The 19,642-nt window shown below is 45.4% G+C and overlaps 86 non-coding genes across 86 annotated transcripts; all 86 read right to left on the bottom strand.

The window, feature by feature from the left end:
• Positions 1-63: 63 nt before the first annotated feature.
• Trnas-uga (transfer RNA serine (anticodon UGA)) lies at positions 64-145 on the bottom strand. The gene has a single exon. It is a non-coding gene; the product is annotated as a tRNA-Ser (tRNA).
• A 74-nt stretch (positions 146-219) lies between these two features.
• On the bottom strand, positions 220-301 carry Trnas-uga (transfer RNA serine (anticodon UGA)). Its single transcript has one exon. It is a non-coding gene; the product is annotated as a tRNA-Ser (tRNA).
• Positions 302-375: 74 nt separating this feature from the next.
• On the bottom strand, positions 376-457 carry Trnas-cga (transfer RNA serine (anticodon CGA)). Its single transcript has one exon. It is a non-coding gene; the product is annotated as a tRNA-Ser (tRNA).
• A 323-nt stretch (positions 458-780) lies between these two features.
• Trnas-cga (transfer RNA serine (anticodon CGA)) lies at positions 781-862 on the bottom strand. Its single transcript has one exon. It is a non-coding gene; the product is annotated as a tRNA-Ser (tRNA).
• Positions 863-1,088: 226 nt separating this feature from the next.
• Trnas-uga (transfer RNA serine (anticodon UGA)) lies at positions 1,089-1,170 on the bottom strand. The gene has a single exon. It is a non-coding gene; the product is annotated as a tRNA-Ser (tRNA).
• A 71-nt stretch (positions 1,171-1,241) lies between these two features.
• Positions 1,242-1,323, bottom strand: Trnas-cga (transfer RNA serine (anticodon CGA)). Its single transcript has one exon. It is a non-coding gene; the product is annotated as a tRNA-Ser (tRNA).
• Positions 1,324-1,394: 71 nt separating this feature from the next.
• Trnas-cga (transfer RNA serine (anticodon CGA)) lies at positions 1,395-1,476 on the bottom strand. Its single transcript has one exon. It is a non-coding gene; the product is annotated as a tRNA-Ser (tRNA).
• A 73-nt stretch (positions 1,477-1,549) lies between these two features.
• On the bottom strand, positions 1,550-1,631 carry Trnas-uga (transfer RNA serine (anticodon UGA)). The gene has a single exon. It is a non-coding gene; the product is annotated as a tRNA-Ser (tRNA).
• Positions 1,632-1,702: 71 nt separating this feature from the next.
• On the bottom strand, positions 1,703-1,784 carry Trnas-uga (transfer RNA serine (anticodon UGA)). Its single transcript has one exon. It is a non-coding gene; the product is annotated as a tRNA-Ser (tRNA).
• A 72-nt stretch (positions 1,785-1,856) lies between these two features.
• Positions 1,857-1,938, bottom strand: Trnas-uga (transfer RNA serine (anticodon UGA)). The gene has a single exon. It is a non-coding gene; the product is annotated as a tRNA-Ser (tRNA).
• A 74-nt stretch (positions 1,939-2,012) lies between these two features.
• On the bottom strand, positions 2,013-2,094 carry Trnas-cga (transfer RNA serine (anticodon CGA)). The gene has a single exon. It is a non-coding gene; the product is annotated as a tRNA-Ser (tRNA).
• Positions 2,095-2,164: 70 nt separating this feature from the next.
• Trnas-cga (transfer RNA serine (anticodon CGA)) lies at positions 2,165-2,246 on the bottom strand. Its single transcript has one exon. It is a non-coding gene; the product is annotated as a tRNA-Ser (tRNA).
• Positions 2,247-2,319: 73 nt separating this feature from the next.
• On the bottom strand, positions 2,320-2,401 carry Trnas-uga (transfer RNA serine (anticodon UGA)). The gene has a single exon. It is a non-coding gene; the product is annotated as a tRNA-Ser (tRNA).
• A 219-nt stretch (positions 2,402-2,620) lies between these two features.
• Positions 2,621-2,702, bottom strand: Trnas-uga (transfer RNA serine (anticodon UGA)). The gene has a single exon. It is a non-coding gene; the product is annotated as a tRNA-Ser (tRNA).
• Positions 2,703-2,776: 74 nt separating this feature from the next.
• On the bottom strand, positions 2,777-2,858 carry Trnas-uga (transfer RNA serine (anticodon UGA)). Its single transcript has one exon. It is a non-coding gene; the product is annotated as a tRNA-Ser (tRNA).
• A 222-nt stretch (positions 2,859-3,080) lies between these two features.
• Positions 3,081-3,162, bottom strand: Trnas-cga (transfer RNA serine (anticodon CGA)). Its single transcript has one exon. It is a non-coding gene; the product is annotated as a tRNA-Ser (tRNA).
• Positions 3,163-3,237: 75 nt separating this feature from the next.
• Positions 3,238-3,319, bottom strand: Trnas-cga (transfer RNA serine (anticodon CGA)). Its single transcript has one exon. It is a non-coding gene; the product is annotated as a tRNA-Ser (tRNA).
• A 227-nt stretch (positions 3,320-3,546) lies between these two features.
• Trnas-cga (transfer RNA serine (anticodon CGA)) lies at positions 3,547-3,628 on the bottom strand. The gene has a single exon. It is a non-coding gene; the product is annotated as a tRNA-Ser (tRNA).
• Positions 3,629-3,701: 73 nt separating this feature from the next.
• Positions 3,702-3,783, bottom strand: Trnas-uga (transfer RNA serine (anticodon UGA)). The gene has a single exon. It is a non-coding gene; the product is annotated as a tRNA-Ser (tRNA).
• A 74-nt stretch (positions 3,784-3,857) lies between these two features.
• Trnas-uga (transfer RNA serine (anticodon UGA)) lies at positions 3,858-3,939 on the bottom strand. The gene has a single exon. It is a non-coding gene; the product is annotated as a tRNA-Ser (tRNA).
• A 74-nt stretch (positions 3,940-4,013) lies between these two features.
• On the bottom strand, positions 4,014-4,095 carry Trnas-uga (transfer RNA serine (anticodon UGA)). Its single transcript has one exon. It is a non-coding gene; the product is annotated as a tRNA-Ser (tRNA).
• A 74-nt stretch (positions 4,096-4,169) lies between these two features.
• Positions 4,170-4,251, bottom strand: Trnas-cga (transfer RNA serine (anticodon CGA)). The gene has a single exon. It is a non-coding gene; the product is annotated as a tRNA-Ser (tRNA).
• A 169-nt stretch (positions 4,252-4,420) lies between these two features.
• Trnas-cga (transfer RNA serine (anticodon CGA)) lies at positions 4,421-4,502 on the bottom strand. Its single transcript has one exon. It is a non-coding gene; the product is annotated as a tRNA-Ser (tRNA).
• Positions 4,503-4,577: 75 nt separating this feature from the next.
• On the bottom strand, positions 4,578-4,659 carry Trnas-cga (transfer RNA serine (anticodon CGA)). Its single transcript has one exon. It is a non-coding gene; the product is annotated as a tRNA-Ser (tRNA).
• A 74-nt stretch (positions 4,660-4,733) lies between these two features.
• On the bottom strand, positions 4,734-4,815 carry Trnas-cga (transfer RNA serine (anticodon CGA)). Its single transcript has one exon. It is a non-coding gene; the product is annotated as a tRNA-Ser (tRNA).
• A 73-nt stretch (positions 4,816-4,888) lies between these two features.
• Positions 4,889-4,970, bottom strand: Trnas-uga (transfer RNA serine (anticodon UGA)). Its single transcript has one exon. It is a non-coding gene; the product is annotated as a tRNA-Ser (tRNA).
• A 220-nt stretch (positions 4,971-5,190) lies between these two features.
• Trnas-uga (transfer RNA serine (anticodon UGA)) lies at positions 5,191-5,272 on the bottom strand. Its single transcript has one exon. It is a non-coding gene; the product is annotated as a tRNA-Ser (tRNA).
• Positions 5,273-5,344: 72 nt separating this feature from the next.
• On the bottom strand, positions 5,345-5,426 carry Trnas-uga (transfer RNA serine (anticodon UGA)). The gene has a single exon. It is a non-coding gene; the product is annotated as a tRNA-Ser (tRNA).
• Positions 5,427-5,802: 376 nt separating this feature from the next.
• On the bottom strand, positions 5,803-5,884 carry Trnas-cga (transfer RNA serine (anticodon CGA)). Its single transcript has one exon. It is a non-coding gene; the product is annotated as a tRNA-Ser (tRNA).
• Positions 5,885-5,957: 73 nt separating this feature from the next.
• On the bottom strand, positions 5,958-6,039 carry Trnas-uga (transfer RNA serine (anticodon UGA)). Its single transcript has one exon. It is a non-coding gene; the product is annotated as a tRNA-Ser (tRNA).
• A 73-nt stretch (positions 6,040-6,112) lies between these two features.
• On the bottom strand, positions 6,113-6,194 carry Trnas-uga (transfer RNA serine (anticodon UGA)). Its single transcript has one exon. It is a non-coding gene; the product is annotated as a tRNA-Ser (tRNA).
• A 74-nt stretch (positions 6,195-6,268) lies between these two features.
• Positions 6,269-6,350, bottom strand: Trnas-cga (transfer RNA serine (anticodon CGA)). The gene has a single exon. It is a non-coding gene; the product is annotated as a tRNA-Ser (tRNA).
• A 74-nt stretch (positions 6,351-6,424) lies between these two features.
• On the bottom strand, positions 6,425-6,506 carry Trnas-uga (transfer RNA serine (anticodon UGA)). The gene has a single exon. It is a non-coding gene; the product is annotated as a tRNA-Ser (tRNA).
• Positions 6,507-6,581: 75 nt separating this feature from the next.
• Trnas-uga (transfer RNA serine (anticodon UGA)) lies at positions 6,582-6,663 on the bottom strand. Its single transcript has one exon. It is a non-coding gene; the product is annotated as a tRNA-Ser (tRNA).
• A 74-nt stretch (positions 6,664-6,737) lies between these two features.
• Positions 6,738-6,819, bottom strand: Trnas-uga (transfer RNA serine (anticodon UGA)). Its single transcript has one exon. It is a non-coding gene; the product is annotated as a tRNA-Ser (tRNA).
• A 74-nt stretch (positions 6,820-6,893) lies between these two features.
• Positions 6,894-6,975, bottom strand: Trnas-cga (transfer RNA serine (anticodon CGA)). The gene has a single exon. It is a non-coding gene; the product is annotated as a tRNA-Ser (tRNA).
• Positions 6,976-7,148: 173 nt separating this feature from the next.
• On the bottom strand, positions 7,149-7,230 carry Trnas-cga (transfer RNA serine (anticodon CGA)). Its single transcript has one exon. It is a non-coding gene; the product is annotated as a tRNA-Ser (tRNA).
• A 386-nt stretch (positions 7,231-7,616) lies between these two features.
• Positions 7,617-7,698, bottom strand: Trnas-uga (transfer RNA serine (anticodon UGA)). The gene has a single exon. It is a non-coding gene; the product is annotated as a tRNA-Ser (tRNA).
• A 229-nt stretch (positions 7,699-7,927) lies between these two features.
• On the bottom strand, positions 7,928-8,009 carry Trnas-cga (transfer RNA serine (anticodon CGA)). The gene has a single exon. It is a non-coding gene; the product is annotated as a tRNA-Ser (tRNA).
• A 385-nt stretch (positions 8,010-8,394) lies between these two features.
• Positions 8,395-8,476, bottom strand: Trnas-uga (transfer RNA serine (anticodon UGA)). The gene has a single exon. It is a non-coding gene; the product is annotated as a tRNA-Ser (tRNA).
• Positions 8,477-8,706: 230 nt separating this feature from the next.
• Trnas-cga (transfer RNA serine (anticodon CGA)) lies at positions 8,707-8,788 on the bottom strand. The gene has a single exon. It is a non-coding gene; the product is annotated as a tRNA-Ser (tRNA).
• Positions 8,789-8,862: 74 nt separating this feature from the next.
• On the bottom strand, positions 8,863-8,944 carry Trnas-uga (transfer RNA serine (anticodon UGA)). Its single transcript has one exon. It is a non-coding gene; the product is annotated as a tRNA-Ser (tRNA).
• Positions 8,945-9,168: 224 nt separating this feature from the next.
• Positions 9,169-9,250, bottom strand: Trnas-uga (transfer RNA serine (anticodon UGA)). The gene has a single exon. It is a non-coding gene; the product is annotated as a tRNA-Ser (tRNA).
• A 73-nt stretch (positions 9,251-9,323) lies between these two features.
• Trnas-uga (transfer RNA serine (anticodon UGA)) lies at positions 9,324-9,405 on the bottom strand. The gene has a single exon. It is a non-coding gene; the product is annotated as a tRNA-Ser (tRNA).
• Positions 9,406-9,785: 380 nt separating this feature from the next.
• Positions 9,786-9,867, bottom strand: Trnas-cga (transfer RNA serine (anticodon CGA)). The gene has a single exon. It is a non-coding gene; the product is annotated as a tRNA-Ser (tRNA).
• Positions 9,868-9,942: 75 nt separating this feature from the next.
• Positions 9,943-10,024, bottom strand: Trnas-uga (transfer RNA serine (anticodon UGA)). The gene has a single exon. It is a non-coding gene; the product is annotated as a tRNA-Ser (tRNA).
• A 75-nt stretch (positions 10,025-10,099) lies between these two features.
• On the bottom strand, positions 10,100-10,181 carry Trnas-cga (transfer RNA serine (anticodon CGA)). The gene has a single exon. It is a non-coding gene; the product is annotated as a tRNA-Ser (tRNA).
• Positions 10,182-10,254: 73 nt separating this feature from the next.
• On the bottom strand, positions 10,255-10,336 carry Trnas-uga (transfer RNA serine (anticodon UGA)). The gene has a single exon. It is a non-coding gene; the product is annotated as a tRNA-Ser (tRNA).
• A 75-nt stretch (positions 10,337-10,411) lies between these two features.
• Trnas-uga (transfer RNA serine (anticodon UGA)) lies at positions 10,412-10,493 on the bottom strand. The gene has a single exon. It is a non-coding gene; the product is annotated as a tRNA-Ser (tRNA).
• Positions 10,494-10,976: 483 nt separating this feature from the next.
• On the bottom strand, positions 10,977-11,058 carry Trnas-cga (transfer RNA serine (anticodon CGA)). The gene has a single exon. It is a non-coding gene; the product is annotated as a tRNA-Ser (tRNA).
• Positions 11,059-11,133: 75 nt separating this feature from the next.
• Positions 11,134-11,215, bottom strand: Trnas-cga (transfer RNA serine (anticodon CGA)). Its single transcript has one exon. It is a non-coding gene; the product is annotated as a tRNA-Ser (tRNA).
• A 75-nt stretch (positions 11,216-11,290) lies between these two features.
• On the bottom strand, positions 11,291-11,372 carry Trnas-cga (transfer RNA serine (anticodon CGA)). Its single transcript has one exon. It is a non-coding gene; the product is annotated as a tRNA-Ser (tRNA).
• A 74-nt stretch (positions 11,373-11,446) lies between these two features.
• Positions 11,447-11,528, bottom strand: Trnas-uga (transfer RNA serine (anticodon UGA)). The gene has a single exon. It is a non-coding gene; the product is annotated as a tRNA-Ser (tRNA).
• Positions 11,529-11,602: 74 nt separating this feature from the next.
• On the bottom strand, positions 11,603-11,684 carry Trnas-uga (transfer RNA serine (anticodon UGA)). The gene has a single exon. It is a non-coding gene; the product is annotated as a tRNA-Ser (tRNA).
• A 232-nt stretch (positions 11,685-11,916) lies between these two features.
• Trnas-cga (transfer RNA serine (anticodon CGA)) lies at positions 11,917-11,998 on the bottom strand. Its single transcript has one exon. It is a non-coding gene; the product is annotated as a tRNA-Ser (tRNA).
• Positions 11,999-12,228: 230 nt separating this feature from the next.
• Trnas-uga (transfer RNA serine (anticodon UGA)) lies at positions 12,229-12,310 on the bottom strand. The gene has a single exon. It is a non-coding gene; the product is annotated as a tRNA-Ser (tRNA).
• A 224-nt stretch (positions 12,311-12,534) lies between these two features.
• Trnas-uga (transfer RNA serine (anticodon UGA)) lies at positions 12,535-12,616 on the bottom strand. Its single transcript has one exon. It is a non-coding gene; the product is annotated as a tRNA-Ser (tRNA).
• Positions 12,617-12,690: 74 nt separating this feature from the next.
• Positions 12,691-12,772, bottom strand: Trnas-uga (transfer RNA serine (anticodon UGA)). Its single transcript has one exon. It is a non-coding gene; the product is annotated as a tRNA-Ser (tRNA).
• Positions 12,773-13,150: 378 nt separating this feature from the next.
• Positions 13,151-13,232, bottom strand: Trnas-cga (transfer RNA serine (anticodon CGA)). The gene has a single exon. It is a non-coding gene; the product is annotated as a tRNA-Ser (tRNA).
• A 75-nt stretch (positions 13,233-13,307) lies between these two features.
• Trnas-uga (transfer RNA serine (anticodon UGA)) lies at positions 13,308-13,389 on the bottom strand. The gene has a single exon. It is a non-coding gene; the product is annotated as a tRNA-Ser (tRNA).
• Positions 13,390-13,464: 75 nt separating this feature from the next.
• Trnas-cga (transfer RNA serine (anticodon CGA)) lies at positions 13,465-13,546 on the bottom strand. The gene has a single exon. It is a non-coding gene; the product is annotated as a tRNA-Ser (tRNA).
• A 74-nt stretch (positions 13,547-13,620) lies between these two features.
• Trnas-uga (transfer RNA serine (anticodon UGA)) lies at positions 13,621-13,702 on the bottom strand. The gene has a single exon. It is a non-coding gene; the product is annotated as a tRNA-Ser (tRNA).
• Positions 13,703-13,777: 75 nt separating this feature from the next.
• Positions 13,778-13,859, bottom strand: Trnas-uga (transfer RNA serine (anticodon UGA)). Its single transcript has one exon. It is a non-coding gene; the product is annotated as a tRNA-Ser (tRNA).
• Positions 13,860-13,934: 75 nt separating this feature from the next.
• Trnas-uga (transfer RNA serine (anticodon UGA)) lies at positions 13,935-14,016 on the bottom strand. Its single transcript has one exon. It is a non-coding gene; the product is annotated as a tRNA-Ser (tRNA).
• Positions 14,017-14,091: 75 nt separating this feature from the next.
• Trnas-cga (transfer RNA serine (anticodon CGA)) lies at positions 14,092-14,173 on the bottom strand. Its single transcript has one exon. It is a non-coding gene; the product is annotated as a tRNA-Ser (tRNA).
• Positions 14,174-14,345: 172 nt separating this feature from the next.
• On the bottom strand, positions 14,346-14,427 carry Trnas-cga (transfer RNA serine (anticodon CGA)). The gene has a single exon. It is a non-coding gene; the product is annotated as a tRNA-Ser (tRNA).
• Positions 14,428-14,657: 230 nt separating this feature from the next.
• Trnas-aga (transfer RNA serine (anticodon AGA)) lies at positions 14,658-14,739 on the bottom strand. The gene has a single exon. It is a non-coding gene; the product is annotated as a tRNA-Ser (tRNA).
• Positions 14,740-14,813: 74 nt separating this feature from the next.
• On the bottom strand, positions 14,814-14,895 carry Trnas-uga (transfer RNA serine (anticodon UGA)). The gene has a single exon. It is a non-coding gene; the product is annotated as a tRNA-Ser (tRNA).
• Positions 14,896-15,124: 229 nt separating this feature from the next.
• Positions 15,125-15,206, bottom strand: Trnas-cga (transfer RNA serine (anticodon CGA)). The gene has a single exon. It is a non-coding gene; the product is annotated as a tRNA-Ser (tRNA).
• A 74-nt stretch (positions 15,207-15,280) lies between these two features.
• Positions 15,281-15,362, bottom strand: Trnas-uga (transfer RNA serine (anticodon UGA)). Its single transcript has one exon. It is a non-coding gene; the product is annotated as a tRNA-Ser (tRNA).
• Positions 15,363-15,436: 74 nt separating this feature from the next.
• Positions 15,437-15,518, bottom strand: Trnas-uga (transfer RNA serine (anticodon UGA)). The gene has a single exon. It is a non-coding gene; the product is annotated as a tRNA-Ser (tRNA).
• A 219-nt stretch (positions 15,519-15,737) lies between these two features.
• Trnas-cga (transfer RNA serine (anticodon CGA)) lies at positions 15,738-15,819 on the bottom strand. Its single transcript has one exon. It is a non-coding gene; the product is annotated as a tRNA-Ser (tRNA).
• A 74-nt stretch (positions 15,820-15,893) lies between these two features.
• Positions 15,894-15,975, bottom strand: Trnas-uga (transfer RNA serine (anticodon UGA)). The gene has a single exon. It is a non-coding gene; the product is annotated as a tRNA-Ser (tRNA).
• A 74-nt stretch (positions 15,976-16,049) lies between these two features.
• Trnas-uga (transfer RNA serine (anticodon UGA)) lies at positions 16,050-16,131 on the bottom strand. The gene has a single exon. It is a non-coding gene; the product is annotated as a tRNA-Ser (tRNA).
• A 248-nt stretch (positions 16,132-16,379) lies between these two features.
• On the bottom strand, positions 16,380-16,461 carry Trnas-cga (transfer RNA serine (anticodon CGA)). The gene has a single exon. It is a non-coding gene; the product is annotated as a tRNA-Ser (tRNA).
• A 229-nt stretch (positions 16,462-16,690) lies between these two features.
• On the bottom strand, positions 16,691-16,772 carry Trnas-uga (transfer RNA serine (anticodon UGA)). The gene has a single exon. It is a non-coding gene; the product is annotated as a tRNA-Ser (tRNA).
• Positions 16,773-16,996: 224 nt separating this feature from the next.
• On the bottom strand, positions 16,997-17,078 carry Trnas-gga (transfer RNA serine (anticodon GGA)). The gene has a single exon. It is a non-coding gene; the product is annotated as a tRNA-Ser (tRNA).
• Positions 17,079-17,301: 223 nt separating this feature from the next.
• Trnas-cga (transfer RNA serine (anticodon CGA)) lies at positions 17,302-17,383 on the bottom strand. Its single transcript has one exon. It is a non-coding gene; the product is annotated as a tRNA-Ser (tRNA).
• Positions 17,384-17,770: 387 nt separating this feature from the next.
• On the bottom strand, positions 17,771-17,852 carry Trnas-cga (transfer RNA serine (anticodon CGA)). The gene has a single exon. It is a non-coding gene; the product is annotated as a tRNA-Ser (tRNA).
• Positions 17,853-18,025: 173 nt separating this feature from the next.
• On the bottom strand, positions 18,026-18,107 carry Trnas-cga (transfer RNA serine (anticodon CGA)). The gene has a single exon. It is a non-coding gene; the product is annotated as a tRNA-Ser (tRNA).
• Positions 18,108-18,434: 327 nt separating this feature from the next.
• Positions 18,435-18,516, bottom strand: Trnas-cga (transfer RNA serine (anticodon CGA)). The gene has a single exon. It is a non-coding gene; the product is annotated as a tRNA-Ser (tRNA).
• A 75-nt stretch (positions 18,517-18,591) lies between these two features.
• Trnas-uga (transfer RNA serine (anticodon UGA)) lies at positions 18,592-18,673 on the bottom strand. The gene has a single exon. It is a non-coding gene; the product is annotated as a tRNA-Ser (tRNA).
• A 171-nt stretch (positions 18,674-18,844) lies between these two features.
• Trnas-cga (transfer RNA serine (anticodon CGA)) lies at positions 18,845-18,926 on the bottom strand. The gene has a single exon. It is a non-coding gene; the product is annotated as a tRNA-Ser (tRNA).
• Positions 18,927-19,001: 75 nt separating this feature from the next.
• Trnas-uga (transfer RNA serine (anticodon UGA)) lies at positions 19,002-19,083 on the bottom strand. Its single transcript has one exon. It is a non-coding gene; the product is annotated as a tRNA-Ser (tRNA).
• Positions 19,084-19,158: 75 nt separating this feature from the next.
• On the bottom strand, positions 19,159-19,240 carry Trnas-cga (transfer RNA serine (anticodon CGA)). Its single transcript has one exon. It is a non-coding gene; the product is annotated as a tRNA-Ser (tRNA).
• A 230-nt stretch (positions 19,241-19,470) lies between these two features.
• Trnas-uga (transfer RNA serine (anticodon UGA)) lies at positions 19,471-19,552 on the bottom strand. Its single transcript has one exon. It is a non-coding gene; the product is annotated as a tRNA-Ser (tRNA).
• Between the last annotated feature and the right edge of the window lie 90 nt (positions 19,553-19,642).

Raw genomic sequence — 19,642 nt, forward strand, 5'->3', positions numbered from 1 at the left:
AAAGGTTTAATTTGAAACTGTTCCGAGTAAGATCATCATTCATTTCAAAAATTAGAAAAAGAACGTCGCCGACAGGATTCGAACCTGTGCGGGCAGAGCCCAACAGATTTCAAGTCTGTCGCCTTAACCACTCGGCCACGACGACTACGGTTTGCATAAAGGTTTAATTTGAAACTGTTCCGAGTAAGATCATCATTCATTTCAAAAATAGAAAAAGAACGTCGCCGACAGGATTCGAACCTGTGCGGGCAGAGCCCAACAGATTTCAAGTCTGTCGCCTTAACCACTCGGCCACGACGACTACGGTTGCATTAAAGGTTTAATTTGAAACCGTTCCGAGTAAGATCATCATTCATTTCAAAAATAGAAAAAGAACGTCGCCGACAGGATTCGAACCTGTGCGGGCAGAGCCCAACAGATTTCGAGTCTGTCGCCTTAACCACTCGGCCACGACGACTACGGTTTGACCAAGAATTAATTTGTAACTGTTCCCAGTGTGCGGCAGAGCCCAACAGATTTCAAGTCTGTCGCCTTAACCACTCGGCCACGACGACTACGGTTGCATTAAAGGTTAATTTGAAACTGTTCCGAGTAAGATCATCATTTGTCTCAAAAATTAGAAGAAGAACGTCGCCGACAGGATTCGAACCTGTGCGGGCAGAGCCCAACAGATTTCAGTCTGTCGCCTTAACCACTCGGCCACGACGACTACGGTTTGACCAAGAATTAATTTGTAACTGTTCCGAGTAAGATCATCATTTATAAAAATTAGAAAAAGAACGTCGCCGACAGGATTCGAACCTGTGCGGGCAGAGCCCAACAGATTTCGAGTCTGTCGCCTTAACCACTCGGCCACGACGACTACGGTTTCATAAAGAATTAATTTGTAACCGTTCCGAGTAAGATCATCATTTTCTCAAAAATTAGAAAAAGAACGTCGCCGACAGGATTCGAACCTGTGGGCAGAGCCCAACAGATTTCAGTCTGTCGCCTTAACCACTCGGCCACGACGACTACGGTTTGACCAAGAATTAATTTGTAACTGTTCCCAGTAAGATCATCATTTATCTCAAAAATTAGAAAAAGAACGTCGCCGACAGGATTCGAACCTGTGCGGGCAGAGCCCAACAGATTTCAAGTCTGTCGCCTTAACCACTCGGCCACGACGACTACGGTTTGACCAAGAATTAATTTGTAACTGTTCCAGTAAGATCATCATTTATTTAAAAATTAGAAAAGAACGTCGCCGACAGGATTCGAACCTGTGCGGGCAGAGCCCAACAGATTTCGAGTCTGTCGCCTTAACCACTCGGCCACGACGACTACGGTTTCAAAAGAATTAATTTGTAACCGTTCCGAGTAAGATCATCATTTTCTCAAAAATTAGAAAAGAACGTCGCCGACAGGATTCGAACCTGTGCGGGCAGAGCCCAACAGATTTCGAGTCTGTCGCCTTAACCACTCGGCCACGACGACTACGGTTTGCAAGAATTAATTTGTAAACTGTTCCGAGTAAGATCATCATTTATCTCAAAAATTAGAAAAAGAACGTCGCCGACAGGATTCGAACCTGTGCGGGCAGAGCCCAACAGATTTCAAGTCTGTCGCCTTAACCACTCGGCCACGACGACTACGGTTTGAAGAATTAATTTGTAACTGTTCCGAGTAAGATCATCATTTATCTCAAAAATTAGAAAAAGAACGTCGCCGACAGGATTCGAACCTGTGCGGGCAGAGCCCAACAGATTTCAAGTCTGTCGCCTTAACCACTCGGCCACGACGACTACGGTTTCATCAAAGAATTAATTTGTAACCGTTCCGAGTAAGATCATCATTTGTCAAAAATTAGAAAAGAACGTCGCCGACAGGATTCGAACCTGTGCGGGCAGAGCCCAACAGATTTCAAGTCTGTCGCCTTAACCACTCGGCCACGACGACTACGGTTGCATTAAAGGTTTAATTTGAAACCGTTCCGAGTAAGATCATCATTCATTTCAAAAATAGAAAAAGAACGTCGCCGACAGGATTCGAACCTGTGCGGGCAGAGCCCAACAGATTTCGAGTCTGTCGCCTTAACCACTCGGCCACGACGACTACGGTTTGACCAAAATTAATTTGTAACTGTTCCCAGTAAGATCATCATTTTCTCAAAAATAGAAAAGAACGTCGCCGACAGGATTCGAACCTGTGCGGGCAGAGCCCAACAGATTTCGAGTCTGTCGCCTTAACCACTCGGCCACGACGACTACGGTTTGACCAAGAATTAATTTGTAACTGTTCCAGTAAGATCATCATTTATCTCAAAAATTAGAAAAAGAACGTCGCCGACAGGATTCGAACCTGTGCGGGCAGAGCCCAACAGATTTCAAGTCTGTCGCCTTAACCACTCGGCCACGACGACTACGGTTGCATTAAAGGTTTAATTTGAAACTGTTCCGAGTAAGATCATCATTCATTCAAAAATAGAAAAAGAACGTCGCCGACAGGATTCGAACCTGTGCGGGCAGAGCCCAACAGATTTCAGTCTGTCGCCTTAACCACTCGGCCACGGTTGCATTAAAGGTTTAATTTGAAACCGTTCCGAGTAAGATCATCATTCATTTCAAAAATAGAAAAAGAACGTCGCCGACAGGATTCGAACCTGTGCGGGCAGAGCCCAACAGATTTCAAGTCTGTCGCCTTAACCACTCGGCCACGACGACTACGGTTTGACCAAGAATTAATTTGTAACTGTTCCCAGTAAGATCATCATTTATCTCAAAAATTAGAAAAAGAACGTCGCCGACAGGATTCGAACCTGTGCGGGCAGAGCCCAACAGATTTCAAGTCTGTCGCCTTAACCACTCGGCCACGACGACTACGGTTTGCATTAAAGGTTTAATTTGAAACTGTTCCGAGTAAGATCATCATTCATTTCAAAAATAAGAAAAAGAACGTCGCCGACAGGATTCGAACCTGTGCGGGCAGAGCCCAACAGATTTCAGTCTGTCGCCTTAACCACTCGGCCACGGTTGCATTAAAGGTTTAATTTGAAACCGTTCCGAGTAAGATCATCATTCATTTCAAAAATAGAAAAAGAACGTCGCCGACAGGATTCGAACCTGGGCGGGCAGAGCCCAACAGATTTCGAGTCTGTCGCCTTAACCACTCGGCCACGACGACTACGGTTTCATCAAAGAATTAATTTGTAACCGTTCCGAGTAAGATCATCATTCATTTCAAAAATAAGAAAAAGAACGTCGCCGACAGGATTCGAACCTGTGCGGGCAGAGCCCAACAGATTTCGAGTCTGTCGCCTTAACCACTCGGCCACGACGACTACGGTTTCATCAAAGAATTAATTTGTAACCGTTCCGAGTAAGATCATCATTTGTCAAAAATTAGAAAAGAACGTCGCCGACAGGATTCGAACCTGTGCGGGCAGAGCCCAACAGATTTCAGTCTGTCGCCTTAACCACTCGGCCACGACGACTACGGTTGCATTAAAGGTTTAATTTGAAACCGTTCCGAGTAAGATCATCATTCATTTCAAAAATAGAAAAAGAACGTCGCCGACAGGATTCGAACCTGTGCGGGCAGAGCCCAACAGATTTCGAGTCTGTCGCCTTAACCACTCGGCCACGACGACTACGGTTTGACCAAGAATTAATTTGTAACTGTTCCAGTAAGATCATCATTTATCTCAAAAATTAGAAAAAGAACGTCGCCGACAGGATTCGAACCTGTGCGGGCAGAGCCCAACAGATTTCAAGTCTGTCGCCTTAACCACTCGGCCACGACGACTACGGTTGCATAAAGGTTTAATTTGAAACTGTTCCGAGTAAGATCATCATTCATTTCAAAAATAAGAAAAAGAACGTCGCCGACAGGATTCGAACCTGTGCGGGCAGAGCCCAACAGATTTCAAGTCTGTCGCCTTAACCACTCGGCCACGACGACTACGGTTGCATAAAGGTTTAATTTGAAACTGTTCCGAGTAAGATCATCATTCATTTCAAAAATAAGAAAAAGAACGTCGCCGACAGGATTCGAACCTGTGCGGGCAGAGCCCAACAGATTTCAAGTCTGTCGCCTTAACCACTCGGCCACGACGACTACGGTTGCATTAAAGGTTTAATTTGAAACCGTTCCGAGTAAGATCATCATTCATTTCAAAAATAGAAAAAGAACGTCGCCGACAGGATTCGAACCTGTGCGGGCAGAGCCCAACAGATTTCGAGTCTGTCGCCTTAACCACTCGGCCACGACGACTACGGTTTGACCAAGAATTAATTTGTAACTGTTCCCAGTGTGCGGCAGAGCCCAACAGATTTCAAGTCTGTCGCCTTAACCACTCGGCCACGACGACTACGGTTGCATTAAAGGTTTAATTTGAAACTGTTCCGAGTAAGATCATCATTTGTCAAAAATTAGAAAAGAACGTCGCCGACAGGATTCGAACCTGTGCGGGCAGAGCCCAACAGATTTCGAGTCTGTCGCCTTAACCACTCGGCCACGACGACTACGGTTTCATCAAAGAATTAATTTGTAACCGTTCCGAGTAAGATCATCATTTGTCTCAAAAATTAGAAGAAGAACGTCGCCGACAGGATTCGAACCTGTGCGGGCAGAGCCCAACAGATTTCGAGTCTGTCGCCTTAACCACTCGGCCACGACGACTACGGTTTCATCAAAGAATTAATTTGTAACCGTTCCGAGTAAGATCATCATTTTCTCAAAAATTAGAAGAAGAACGTCGCCGACAGGATTCGAACCTGTGCGGGCAGAGCCCAACAGATTTCGAGTCTGTCGCCTTAACCACTCGGCCACGACGACTACGGTTTGACCAAGAATTAATTTGTAACTGTTCCCAGTAAGATCATCATTTATCTCAAAATTAGAAAAAGAACGTCGCCGACAGGATTCGAACCTGTGCGGGCAGAGCCCAACAGATTTCAAGTCTGTCGCCTTAACCACTCGGCCACGACGACTACGGTTGCATTAAAGGTTTAATTTGAAACTGTTCCGAGTAAGATCATCATTCATTCAAAAATAGAAAAAGAACGTCGCCGACAGGATTCGAACCTGTGCGGGCAGAGCCCAACAGATTTCAGTCTGTCGCCTTAACCACTCGGCCACGGTTGCATTAAAGGTTTAATTTGAAACCGTTCCGAGTAAGATCATCATTCATTTCAAAAATTAGAAAAAGAACGTCGCCGACAGGATTCGAACCTGTGCGGGCAGAGCCCAACAGATTTCAAGTCTGTCGCCTTAACCACTCGGCCACGACGACTACGGTTTGACCAAGAATTAATTTGTAACTGTTCCGAGTAAGATCATCATTTCTCAAAAATTAGAAAAAGAACGTCGCCGACAGGATTCGAACCTGTGCGGGCAGAGCCCAACAGATTTCAAGTCTGTCGCCTTAACCACTCGGCCACGACGACTACGGTTGCATTAAAGGTTTAATTTGAAACTGTTCCGAGTAAGATCATCATTCATTTCAAAAATAGAAAAAGAACGTCGCCGACAGGATTCGAACCTGTGCGGGCAGAGCCCAACAGATTTCAGTCTGTCGCCTTAACCACTCGGCCACGGTTGCATTAAAGGTTTAATTTGAAACCGTTCCGAGTAAGATCATCATTCATTTCAAAAATTAGAAAAAGAACGTCGCCGACAGGATTCGAACCTGTGCGGGCAGAGCCCAACAGATTTCAGTCTGTCGCCTTAACCACTCGGCCACGACGACTACGGTTTCATTAAAGAATTAATTTGAACCGTTCCGAGTAAGATCATCATTCATTTCAAAAATAAGAAAAAGAACGTCGCCGACAGGATTCGAACCTGTGCGGGCAGAGCCCAACAGATTTCGAGTCTGTCGCCTTAACCACTCGGCCACGACGACTACGGTTTCATCAAAGAATTAATTTGTAACCGTTCCGAGTAAGATCATCATTTTCTCAAAAATTAGAAAAGAACGTCGCCGACAGGATTCGAACCTGTGCGGGCAGAGCCCAACAGATTTCAAGTCTGTCGCCTTAACCACTCGGCCACGACGACTACGGTTGCATTAAAGGTTAATTTGAAACTGTTCCGAGTAAGATCATCATTCATTTCAAAAATAGAAAAAGAACGTCGCCGACAGGATTCGAACCTGTGCGGGCAGAGCCCAACAGATTTCAAGTCTGTCGCCTTAACCACTCGGCCACGACGACTACGGTTGCATTAAAGGTTTAATTTGAAACCGTTCCGAGTAAGATCATCATTCATTTCAAAAATAGAAAAAGAACGTCGCCGACAGGATTCGAACCTGTGCGGGCAGAGCCCAACAGATTTCGAGTCTGTCGCCTTAACCACTCGGCCACGACGACTACGGTTTGACCAAGAATTAATTTGTAACTGTTCCCAGTAAGATCATCATTTATCTCAAAAATTAGAAAAAGAACGTCGCCGACAGGATTCGAACCTGTGCGGGCAGAGCCCAACAGATTTCAAGTCTGTCGCCTTAACCACTCGGCCACGACGACTACGGTTGCACTAAAGGTTTAATTTGAAACTGTTCCGAGTAAGATCATCATTCATTTCAAAAATAAGAAAAAGAACGTCGCCGACAGGATTCGAACCTGTGCGGGCAGAGCCCAACAGATTTCAAGTCTGTCGCCTTAACCACTCGGCCACGACGACTACGGTTGCACTAAAGGTTTAATTTGAAACTGTTCCGAGTAAGATCATCATTCATTTCAAAAATAGAAAAAGAACGTCGCCGACAGGATTCGAACCTGTGCGGGCAGAGCCCAACAGATTTCAAGTCTGTCGCCTTAACCATTCGGCCACGACGACTACGGTTGCATTAAAGGTTTAATTTGAAACCGTTCCGAGTAAGATCATCATTCATTTCAAAAATAGAAAAAGAACGTCGCCGACAGGATTCGAACCTGTGCGGGCAGAGCCCAACAGATTTCGAGTCTGTCGCCTTAACCACTCGGCCACGACGACTACGGTTTGACCAAGAATTAATTTGTAACTGTTCCCAGTGTGCGGCCAGAGCCCAACAGATTTCAAGTCTGTCGCCTTAACCACTCGGCCACGACGACTACGGTTGCATTAAAGGTTTAATTTGAAACTGTTCCGAGTAAGATCATCATTTGTCTGAAAAATTAGAAGAAGAACGTCGCCGACAGGATTCGAACCTGTGCGGGCAGAGCCCAACAGATTTCGAGTCTGTCGCCTTAACCACTCGGCCACGACGACTACGGTTTGACCAAGAATTAATTTGTAACTGTTCCCAGTAAGATCATCATTTATATTAAAAATTAGAAAAAGAACGTGGCCGACAGGATTCGAACCTGTGCGGGCAGAGCCCAACAGATTTCGAGTCTGTCGCCTTAACCACTCGGCCACGACGACTACGGTTTCATCAAAGAATTAATTTGTAACCGTTCCGAGTAAGATCATCATTTGTCTCAAAAATTAGAAGAAGAACGTCGCCGACAGGATTCGAACCTGTGTGGGCAGAGCCCAACAGATTTCAGTCTGTCGCCTTAACCACTCGGCCACGACGACTACGGTTTGACCAAGAATTAATTTGTAACTGTTCCCAGTAAGATCATCATTTATCTCAAAAATTAGAAAAAGAACGTCGCCGACAGGATTCGAACCTGTGCGGGCAGAGCCCAACAGATTTCAAGTCTGTCGCCTTAACCACTCGGCCACGACGACTATGGTTTGACCAAGAATTAATTTGTAACTGTTCCCAGTAAGATCATCATTTATATTAAAAATTAGAAAAGAACGTGCCGACAGGATTCGAACCTGGGCGGGCAGAGCCCAACAGATTTCGAGTCTGTCGCCTTAACCACTCGGCCACGACGACAACGGTTTCATCAAAGAATTAATTTGTAACCGTTCCGAGTAAGATCATCATTTGTCTCAAAAATTAGAAGAAGAACGTCGCCGACAGGATTCGAACCTGTGCGGGCAGAGCCCAACAGATTTCGAGTCTGTCGCCTTAACCACTCGGCCACGACGACTACGGTTTGACCAAGAATTAATTTGTAACTGTTCCCAGTAAGATCATCATTTATCTCAAAAATTAGAAAAAGAACGTCGCCGACAGGATTCGAACCTGTGCGGGCAGAGCCCAACAGATTTCAAGTCTGTCGCCTTAACCACTCGCCACGACGACTACGGTTTGACCAAGAATTAATTTGTAACTGTTCCCAGTAAGATCATCATTTATCTCAAAAATTAGAAAAAGAACGTGCCGACAGGATTCGAACCTGTGCGGGCAGAGCCCAACAGATTTCAAGTCTGTCGCCTTAACCACTCGGCCACGACGACTACGGTTTCATCAAAGAATTAATTTGTAACCGTTCCGAGTAAGATCATCATTTGTCTGAAAAATTAGAAGAAGAACGTCGCCGACAGGATTCGAACCTGTGCGGGCAGAGCCCAACAGATTTCAAGTCTGTCGCCTTAACCACTCGGCCACGACGACTACGGTTGCATTAAAGGTTTAATTTGAAACCGTTCCGAGTAAGAACATCATTCATTTCAAAAATAGAAAAAGAACGTCGCCGACAGGATTCGAACCTGGCGGGCAGAGCCCAACAGATTTCGAGTCTGTCGCCTTAACCACTCGGCCACGACGACTACGGTTTGACCAAAAAATTAATTTGTAACTGTTCCCAGTAAGATCATCATTTGTCTCAAAAATTAGAAGAAGAACGTCGCCGACAGGATTCGAACCTGTGCGGGCAGAGCCCAACAGATTTCGAGTCTGTCGCCTTAACCACTCGGCCACGACGACTACGGTTTGACCAAGAATTAATTTGTAACTGTTCCCAGTAAGATCATCATTTATCTCAAAAATTAGAAAAAGAACGTCGCCGACAGGATTCGAACCTGTGCGGGCAGAGCCCAACAGATTTCAAGTCTGTCGCCTTAACCACTCGGCCACGACGACTACGGTTGCATTAAAGGTTTAATTTGAAACTGTTCCGAGTAAGGATTATCATTCACTTCAAAAATAAGAAAAAGAACGTCGCCGACAGGATTCGAACCTGGGCGGGCAGAGCCCAACATATTTCAGGTCTGTCGCCTTAACTACTCGGCCACGGTTGCATTAAAGGTTTAATTTGAAACCGTTCCGAGTCAGATCATCATTCATTTCAAAAATAAGAAAAAGAACGTCGCCGACAGGATTCGAACCTGTGCGGGCAGAGCCCAACAGATTTCAAGTCTGTCGCCTTAACCACTCGGCCACGACGACTACGGTTTGACCAAGAATTAATTTGTAACTGTTCCCAGTAAGATCATCATTTACTCAAAAATTAGAAAAAGAACGTCGCCGACAGGATTCGAACCTGTGCGGGCAGAGCCCAACAGATTTCAAGTCTGTCGCCTTAACCACTCGGCCACGACGACTACGGTTGCATTAAAGGTTTAATTTGAAACTGTTCCGAGTAAGATCATCATTCATTTCAAAAATAAGAAAAAGAACGTCGCCGACAGGATTCGAACCTGTGCGGGCAGAGCCCAACAGATTTCAGGTCTGTCGCCTTAACTACTCGGCCACGGTTGCATTAAAGGTTTAATTTGAAACCGTTCCGAGTAAGATCATCATTCATTTCAAAAATTAGAAAAAGAACGTCGCCGACAGGATTCAAACCTGGGCGGGCATAGCCCAACAGATTTCGAGTCTGTCGCCTTAACCACTCGGCCACGACGACTACGGTTTCATCAAAGAATTAATTTGTAACCGTTCCGAGTAAGATCATCATTCATTTCAAAAATAAGAAAAAGAACGTCGCCGACAGGATTCGAACCTGTGCGGGCAGAGCCCAACAGATTTCGAGTCTGTCGCCTTAACCACTCGGCCACGACGACTACGGTTTCATCAAAGAATTAATTTGTAACCGTTCCGAGTAAGATCATCATTTGTCTGAAAAATTAGAAGAAGAACGTCGCCGACAGGATTCGAACCTGTGCGGGCAGAGCCCAACAGATTTCAAGTCTGTCGCCTTAACCACTCGGCCACGACGTCTACGGTTGCATTAAAGGTTTAATTTGAAACCGTTCCGAGTAAGATCATCATTCATTTCAAAAATAGGAAAAAGAACGTCGCCGACAGGATTCGAACCTGTGCGGGCAGAGCCCAACAGATTTCGAGTCTGTCGCCTTAACCACTCGGCCACGACGACTACGGTTTGACCAAGAATTAATTTGTAACTGTTCCAGTAAGATCATCATTTATCTCAAAAATTAGAAAAAGAACGTCGCCGACAGGATTCGAACCTGTGCGGGCAGAGCCCAACAGATTTCAAGTCTGTCGCCTTAACCACTCGGCCACGACGACTACGGTTGCACTAAAGGTTTAATTTGAAACTGTTCCGAGTAAGATCATCATTCATTTCAAAAATAAGAAAAAGAACGTCGCCGACAGGATTCGAACCTGTGCGGGCAGAGCCCAACAGATTTCAAGTCTGTCGCCTTAACCACTCGGCCACGACGACTACGGTTGCACTAAAGGTTTAATTTGAAACTGTTCCGAGTAAGATCATCATTCATTTCAAAAATAAGAAAAAGAACGTCGCCGACAGGATTCGAACCTGTGCGGGCAGAGCCCAACAGATTTCAAGTCTGTCGCCTTAACCATCGGCCACGACGACTACGGTTGCATTAAAGGTTTAATTTGAAACCGTTCCGAGTAAGATCATCATTCATTTCAAAAATAGGAAAAAGAACGTCGCCGACAGGATTCGAACCTGTGCGGGCAGAGCCCAACAGATTTCGAGTCTGTCGCCTTAACCACTCGACGACGACTACGGTTTGACCAAGAATTAATTTGTAACTGTTCCCAGTGTGCGGCCAGAGCCCAACAGATTTCAAGTCTGTCGCCTTAACCACTCGGCCACGACGACTACGGTTGCATTAAAGGTTTAATTTGAAACTGTTCCGAGTAAGATCATCATTTGTCTGAAAAATTAGAAGAAGAACGTCGCCGACAGGATTCGAACCTGTGCGGGCAGAGCCCAACAGATTTCGAGTCTGTCGCCTTAACCACTCGGCCACGACGACAACGGTTTCATCAAAGAATTAATTTGTAACCGTTCCGAGTAAGATCATCATTTGTCTCAAAAATTAGAAGAAGAACGTCGCCGACAGGATTCGAACCTGTGCGGGCAGAGCCCAACAGATTTCGAGTCTGTCGCCTTAACCACTCGGCCACGACGACTACGGTTTCATCAAAGAATTAATTTGTAACCGTTCCGAGTAAGATCATCATTTGTCTCAAAAATTAGAAGAAGAACGTCGCCGACAGGATTCGAACCTGTGCGGGCAGAGCCCAACAGATTTCGAGTCTGTCGCCTTAACCACTCGGCCACGACGACTACGGTTTGACCAAGAATTAATTTGTAACTGTTCCCAGTAAGATCATCATTTATCTCAAAAATTAGAAAAAGAACGTCGCCGACAGGATTCGAACCTGTGCGGGCAGAGCCCAACAGATTTCAAGTCTGTCGCCTTAACCACTCGGCCACGACGACTACGGTTTGACCAAGAATTAATTTGTAACTGTTCCCAGTAAGATCATCATTTATCTCAAAAATTAGAAAAAGAACGTGGCCGACAGGATTCGAACCTGTGCGGGCAGAGCCCAACAGATTTCAAGTCTGTCGCCTTAACCACTCGGCCACGACGACTACGGTTTCATCAAAGAATTAATTTGTAACCGTTCCGAGTAAGATCATCATTTGTCTGAAAAATTAGAAGAAGAACGTCGCGGACAGGATTCGAACCTGTGCGGGCAGAGCCCAACAGATTTCAAGTCTGTCGCCTTAACCACTCGGCCACGACGTCTACGGTTGCATTAAAGGTTTAATTTGAAACCGTTCCGAGTAAGAACATCATTCATTTCAAAAATAGGAAAAAGAACGTCGCCGACAGGATTCGAACCTGGGCGGGCAGAGCCCAACAGATTTCGAGTCTGTCGCCTTAACCACTCGGCCACGACGACTACGGTTTGACCAAAAAATAATTTGTAACTGTTCCCAGTAAGATCATCATTTGTCTCAAAAATTAGAAGAAGAACGTGGCCGACAGGATTCGTACCTGTGCGGGCAGAGCCCAACAGATTTCGAGTCTGTCGCCTTAACCACTCGGCCACGACGACTACGGTTTGACCAAGAATTAATTTGTAACTGTTCCCAGTAAGATCATCATTTATCTCAAAAATTAGAAAAAGAACGTCGCCGACAGGATTCGAACCTGTGCGGGCAGAGCCCAACAGATTTCAAGTCTGTCGCCTTAACCACTCGGCCACGACGACTACGGTTGCATTAAAGGTTTAATTTGAAACTGTTCCGAGTAAGGATTATCATTCACTTCAAAAATAAGAAAAAGAACGTCGCCGACAGGATTCGAACCTGGGCGGGCAGAGCCCAACATATTTCAGGTCTGTCGCCTTAACTACTCGGCCACGGTTGCATTAAAGGTTTAATTTGAAACCGTTCCGAGTCAGATCATCATTCATTTCAAAAATAAGAAAAAGAACGTCGCCGACAGGATTCGAACCTGTGCGGGCAGAGCCCAACAGATTTCAAGTCTGTCGCCTTAACCACTCGGCCACGACGACTACGGTTTGACCAAGAATTAATTTGTAACTGTTCCCAGTAAGATCATCATTTACCTCAAAAATTAGAAAAAGAACGTCGCCGACAGGATTCGAACCTGTGCGGGCAGAGCCCAACAGATTTCAAGTCTGTCGCCTTAACCACTCGGCCACGACGACTACGGTTGCATTAAAGGTTTAATTTGAAACTGTTCCGAGTAAGATCATCATTCATTTCAAAAATAAGAAAAAGAACGTCGCCGACAGGATTCGAATCTGTGCGGGCAGAGCCCAACAGATTTCAGGTCTGTCGCCTTAACTACTCGGCCACGGTTGCATTAAAGGTTTAATTTGAAACCGTTCCGAGTAAGATCATCATTCATTTCAAAAATTAGAAAAAGAACGTCGCCGACAGGATTCAACCTGGCGGGCAGAGCCCAACAGATTTCGAGTCTGTCGCCTTAACCACTCGGCCACGACGACTACGGTTTCATCAAAGAATTAATTTGTAACCGTTCCGAGTAAGATCATCATTCATTTCAAAAATAAGAAAAAGAACGTCGCCGACAGGATTCGAACCTGTGCGGGCAGAGCCCAACAGATTTCGAGTCTGTCGCCTTAACCACTCGGCCACGACGACTACGGTTTCATCAAAGAATTAATTTGTAACCGTTCCGAGTAAGATCATCATTTGTCTGAAAAATTAGAAGAAGATCGTCGCCGACAGGATTCGAACCTGTGCGGGCAGAGCCCAACAGATTTCAAGTCTGTCGCCTTAACCACTCGGCCACGACGTCTACGGTTGCATTAAAGGTTTAATTTGAAACCGTTCCGAGTAAGATCATCATTCATTTCAAAAATAGGAAAAAGAACGTCGCCGACAGGATTCGAACCTGTGCGGGCAGAGCCCAACAGATTTCGAGTCTGTCGCCTTAACCACTCGGCCACGACGACTACGGTTTGACCAAGAATTAATTTGTAACTGTTCCCAGTAAGATCATCATTTATCTCAAAAATTAGAAAAAGAACGTCGCCGACAGGATTCGAACCTGTGCGGGCAGAGCCCAACAGATTTCAAGTCTGTCGCCTTAACCACTCGGCCACGACGACTACGGTTGCACTAAAGGTTTAATTTGAAACTGTTCCGAGTAAGATCATCATTCATTTCAAAAATAAGAAAAAGAACGTCGCCGACAGGATTCGAACCTGTGCGGGCAGAGCCCAACAGATTTCAAGTCTGTCGCCTTAACCACTCGGCCACGACGACTACGGTTGCACTAAAGGTTTAATTTGAAACTGTTCCGAGTAAGATCATCATTCATTTCAAAAATAAGAAAAAGAACGTCGCCGACAGGATTCGAACCTGTGCGGGCAGAGCCCAACAGATTTCAAGTCTGTCGCCTTAACCATTCGGCCACGACGACTACGGTTGCATTAAAGGTTTAATTTGAAACCGTTCCGAGTAAGATCATCATTCATTTCAAAAATAGGAAAAAGAACGTCGCCGACAGGATTCGAACCTGTGCGGGCAGAGCCCAACAGATTTCGAGTCTGTCGCCTTAACCACTCGACCACGACGACTACGGTTTGACCAAGAATTAATTTGTAACTGTTCCCAGTGTGCGGCAGAGCCCAACAGATTTCAAGTCTGTCGCCTTAACCACTCGGCCACGACGACTACGGTTGCATTAAAGGTTTAATTTGAAACTGTTCCGAGTAAGATCATCATTTGTCTGAAAAATTAGAAGAAGAACGTCGCCGACAGGATTCGAACCTGTGCGGGCAGAGCCCAACAGATTTCGAGTCTGTCGCCTTAACCACTCGGCCACGACGACTACGGTTTGACCAAGAATTAATTTGTAACTGTTCCCAGTAAGATCATCATTTATATTAAAAATTAGAAAAAGAACGTGCCGACAGGATTCGAACCTGTGCGGGCAGAGCCCAACAGATTTCGAGTCTGTCGCCTTAACCACTCGGCCACGACGACTTCGGTTTCATCAAAGAATTAATTTGTAACCGTTCCGAGTAAGATCATCATTTGTCTCAAAAATTAGAAGAAGAACGTCGCCGACAGGATTCGAACCTGTGTGGGCAGAGCCCAACAGATTTCTAGTCTGTCGCCTTAACCACTCGGCCACGACGACTACGGTTTGACCAAGAATTAATTTGTAACTGTTCCCAGTAAGATCATCATTTATCTCAAAAATTAGAAAAAGAACGTCGCCGACAGGATTCGAACCTGTGCGGGCAGAGCCCAACAGATTTCAAGTCTGTCGCCTTAACCACTCGGCCACGACGACTACGGTTTGACCAAGAATTAATTTGTAACTGTTCCCAGTAAGATCATCATTTATATTAAAAATTAGATAAAGAACGTGGCCGACAGGATTCGAACCTGGCGGGCAGAGCCCAACAGATTTCGAGTCTGTCGCCTTAACCACTCGGCCACGACGACACGGTTTCATCAAAGAATTAATTTGTAACCGTTCCGAGTAAGATCATCATTTGTCTCAAAAATTAGAAGAAGAACGTCGCCGACAGGATTCGAACCTGTGCGGGCAGAGCCCAACAGATTTCGAGTCTGTCGCCTTAACCACTCGGCCACGACGACTACGGTTTGACCAAGAATTAATTTGTAACTGTTCCCAGTAAGATCATCATTTATCTCAAAAATTAGAAAAAGAACGTCGCCGACAGGATTCGAACCTGTGCGGGCAGAGCCCAACAGATTTCAAGTCTGTCGCCTTAACCACTCGGCCACGACGACTACGGTTTGACCAAGAATTAATTTGTAACTGTTCCCAGTAAGATCATCATTTATCTCAAAAATTAGAAAAAGAACGTCGCCGACAGGATTCGAACCTGTGCGGGCAGAGCCCAACAGATTTCAAGTCTGTCGCCTTAACCACTCGGCCACGACGACTACGGTTGCATTAAAGGTTTAATTTGAAACTGTTCCGAGTAAGATCATCATTCATTTCAAAAATAAGAAAAAAACGTCGCCGACAGGATTCGAACCTGTGCGGGCAGAGCCCAACAGATTTCAGTCTGTCGCCTTAACCTCGGCCACGGTTGCATTAAAGGTTTAATTTGAAACCGTTCCGAGTAAGATCATCATTCATTTCAAAAATAAGAAAAAGAACGTCGCCGACAGGATTCGAACCTGTGCGGGCAGAGCCCAACAGATTTCGAGTCTGTCGCCTTAACCACTCGGCCACGACGACTACGGTTTGACCATGAATTAATTTGTAACCGTTCCGAGTAAGATCATCATTTGTCTGAAAAATTAGAAGAAGAACGTCGCCGACAGGATTCGAACCTGTGCGGGCAGAGCCCAACAGATTTCAAGTCTGTCGCCTTAACCACTCGGCCACGACGACTACGGTTTGACCAAGAATTAATTTGTAACTGTTCCCAGTAAGATCATCATTTGTCTCAAAAATTAGAAAATGAACGTCGCCGACAGGATTCGAACCTGTGCGGGCAGAGCCCAACAGATTTCAAGTCTGTCGCCTTAACCACTCGGCCACGGTTGCATTAAAGGTTTAATTTGAAACTGTTCCGAGTAAGATCATCATTCATTTCAAAAATAAGAAAAAGAACGTCGCCGACAGATCATCAGAAAAAGAACGTCCGACAGGATTCGAACCTGGGCGGGCAGAGCCCAACAGATTTCGAGTCTGTCGCCTTAACCACTCGGCCACGACGACTACGGTTTGACCAAGAAATAATTTGTAACTGTTCCCAGTAAGATCATCATTTGTCTCAAAAATTAGAAGAAGAACGTCGCCGACAGGATTCGAACCTGTGCGGGCAGAGCCCAACAGATTTCGAGTCTGTCGCCTTAACCACTCGGCCACGACGACTACGGTTTGACCAAGAATTAATTTGTAACTGTTCCCAGTAAGATCATCATTTATCTCAAAAATTAGAAAAAGAACGTCGCCGACAGGATTCGAACCTGTGCGGGCAGAGCCCAACAGATTTCAGTCTGTCGCCTTAACCACTCGGCCACGACGACTACGGTTTGACCAAGAATTAATTTGTAACTGTTCCGAGTAAGATCATCATTTATCTCAAAAATTAGAAAAAGAACGTCGCCGACAGGATTCGAACCTGTGCGGGCAGAGCCCAACAGATTTCAAGTCTGTCGCCTTAACCACTCGGCCACGACGACTACGGATGCATTAAAGGTTTAATTTGAAACTGTTCCGAGTAAGGATCATCATTCCTTTCAAAAATAAGAAAAAGAACGTCGCCGACAGGATTCGAACCTGTGCGGGCAGAGCCCAATATATTTCAGGTCTGTCGCCTTAACCACTCGGCCACGGTTGCATTAAAGGTTTAATTTGAAACCGTTCCGAGTCAGATCATCATTCATTTCAAAAATTAGAAAAAGAACGTCGCCGACAGGATTCGAACCTCTGCGGGCAGAGCCCAACAGATTTCCAGTCTGTCGCCTTAACCACTCGGCCACGACGACTACGGTTGCATTAAAGGTTTAATTTGAAACTGTTCCGAGTAAGATCATCATTCATTTCAAAAATAAGAAAAAGAACGTCGCCGACAGGATTCGAATCTGTGCGGCCAGAGCCCAACAGATTTCGAGTCTGTCGCCTTAACCACTCGGCCACGGTTGCATTAAAGGTTCAATTTGAAACCGTTCCGAGTAAGATCATCATTCATTTCAAAAATAAGAAAAAGAACGTCGCCGACAGGATTCGAACCTGTGCGGGCAGAGCCCAACAGATTTCGAGTCTGTCGCCTTAACCACTCGGCCACGACGACTACGGTTTCATCGAAGAATTAATTTGTAACCGTTCCGAGTAAGATCATCATTTGTCTCAAAAATTAGAAGAAGAACGTCGCCGAAACGATTCGAACCTGTGCGGGCAGCCCAACAGATTTCAAGTCTGTCGCCTTAACCACTCGGCCACGACGACAACGGTTGCATTAAAGGTTTAATTTGAAACTGTTCCGAGTACGATCATCATTCATTTCAAAAATAAGAAAAAGAACGTCGCCGACAGGATTCGAACCTGTGCGGGCAGAGCCCAACAGATTTCAAGTCTTTCGCCTTAACCATTCGGCCACGACGACTACGGTTGCATTAAAGGTTTAATTTGAAACCGTTCCGAGTAAGATCATCATTCATTTCAAAAATAGGAAAAAGAACGTCGCCGACAGGATTCGAACCTGTGCGGGCAGAGCCCAACAGATTTCGAGTCTGTCGCCTTAACCACTCGGCCACGACGACTACGGTTTGACCAAGAATTAATTTGTAACTGTTCCCAGTGTGCGGCCAGAGCCCAACAGATTTCAAGTCTGTCGCCTTAACCACTCGGCCACGACGACTACGGTTGCATTAAAGGTTTAATTTGAAACTGTTCCGAGTAAGATCATCATTTGTCTGAAAAATCAGAAGAAGAACGTCGCCGACAGGATTCGGACCTGTGCGGGCAGAGCCCAACAGATTTCGAGTCTGTCGCCTTAACCACTCGGCCACGACGACTACGGTTTGACCAAGAATTAATTTGTAACTGTTCCCAGTAAGATCATCATTTATATTAAAAATTAGAAAAAGAACGTGGCCGACAGGATTCGAACCTGTGCGGGCAGAGCCCAACAGATTTCGAGTCTGTCGCCTTAACCACTCGGCCACGACGACTACGGTTTGACCAAGAATTAATTTGTAACTGTTCCCAGTAAGATCATCATTTATCTCAAAAATTAGAAAAAGAACGTCGCCGACAGGATTCGAACCTGTGCGGGCATTAAAGGTTTAATTTGAAACCGTTCCGAGTAAGATCATCATTCATTTCAAAAATAAAAAAAAGAACGTCGCCGACAGGATTCGAACCTGGGCGGGCATAGCCCAACAGATTTCGAGTCTGTCGCCTTAACCACTCGGCCACGACGACTACGGTTTCATCAAAGAATTAATTTGTAACCGTTCCGAGTAAGATCATCATTCATTTCAAAAATAAGAAAAAGAACGTCGCCGACAGGATTCGAACCTGTGCGGGCAGAGCCCAACAGATTTCAAGTCTGTCGCCTTAACCACTCGGCCACGACGACTACGGTTTGACCAAGAATTAATTTGTAACTGTTCCCAGTAAGATCATCATTTATCTCAAAAATTAGAAAATGAACGTCGCCGACAGGATTCGAACCTGTGCGGGCATTAAAGGTTTAATTTGAAACCGTTCCGAGTAAGATCATCATTCATTTCAAAAATAAAAAAAAGAACGTCGCCGACAGGATTCGAACCTGGGCGGGCAGAGCCCAACAGATTTCGAGTCTGTCGCCTTAACCACTCGGCCACGACGACTACGGTTTCATCAAAGAATTAATTTGTAACCGTTCCGAGTAAGATCATCATTCATTTCAAAAATAAGAAAAAGAACGTCGCCGACAGGATTCGAACCTGTGCGGGCAGAGCCCAACAGATTTCAAGTCTGTCGCCTTAACCACTCGGCCACGACGTCTACGGTTGCATTAAAGGTTTAATTTGAAACCGTTCCGAGTAAGAACATCATTCATTTCAAAAATAGGAAAAAGAACGTCGCCGACAGGATTCGAACCTGGGCGGGCAGAGCCCAACAGATTTCGAGTCTGTCGCCTTAACCACTCGGCCACGACGACTACGGTTTGACCAAGAAATAATTTGTAACTGTTCCCAGTAAGATCATCATTTGTCTCAAAAATTAGAAGAAGAACGTCGCCGACAGGATTCGTACCTGTGCGGGCAGAGCCCAACAGATTTCGAGTCTGTCGCCTTAACCACTCGGCCACGACGACTACGGTTTGACCAAGAATTAATTTGTAACTGTTCCCAGTAAGATCATCATTTATCTCAAAAATTAGAAAAAGAACGTCGCCGACAGGATTCGAACCTGTGCGGGCAGAGCCCAACAGATTTCAAGTCTGTCGCCTTAACCACTCGGCCACGACGACTACGGTTGCATTAAAGGTTTAATTTGAAACTGTTCCGAGTAAGGATTATCATTCATTTCAAAAATAAGAAAAAGAACGTCGCCGACAGGA

The sequence above is a fragment of the Ciona robusta genome, unplaced genomic scaffold (assembly GCF_009617815.1).
Source record: "Ciona robusta unplaced genomic scaffold, ASM961781v2 AP042757.1".
Lineage (NCBI taxonomy): Eukaryota > Metazoa > Chordata > Ascidiacea > Phlebobranchia > Cionidae > Ciona > Ciona robusta.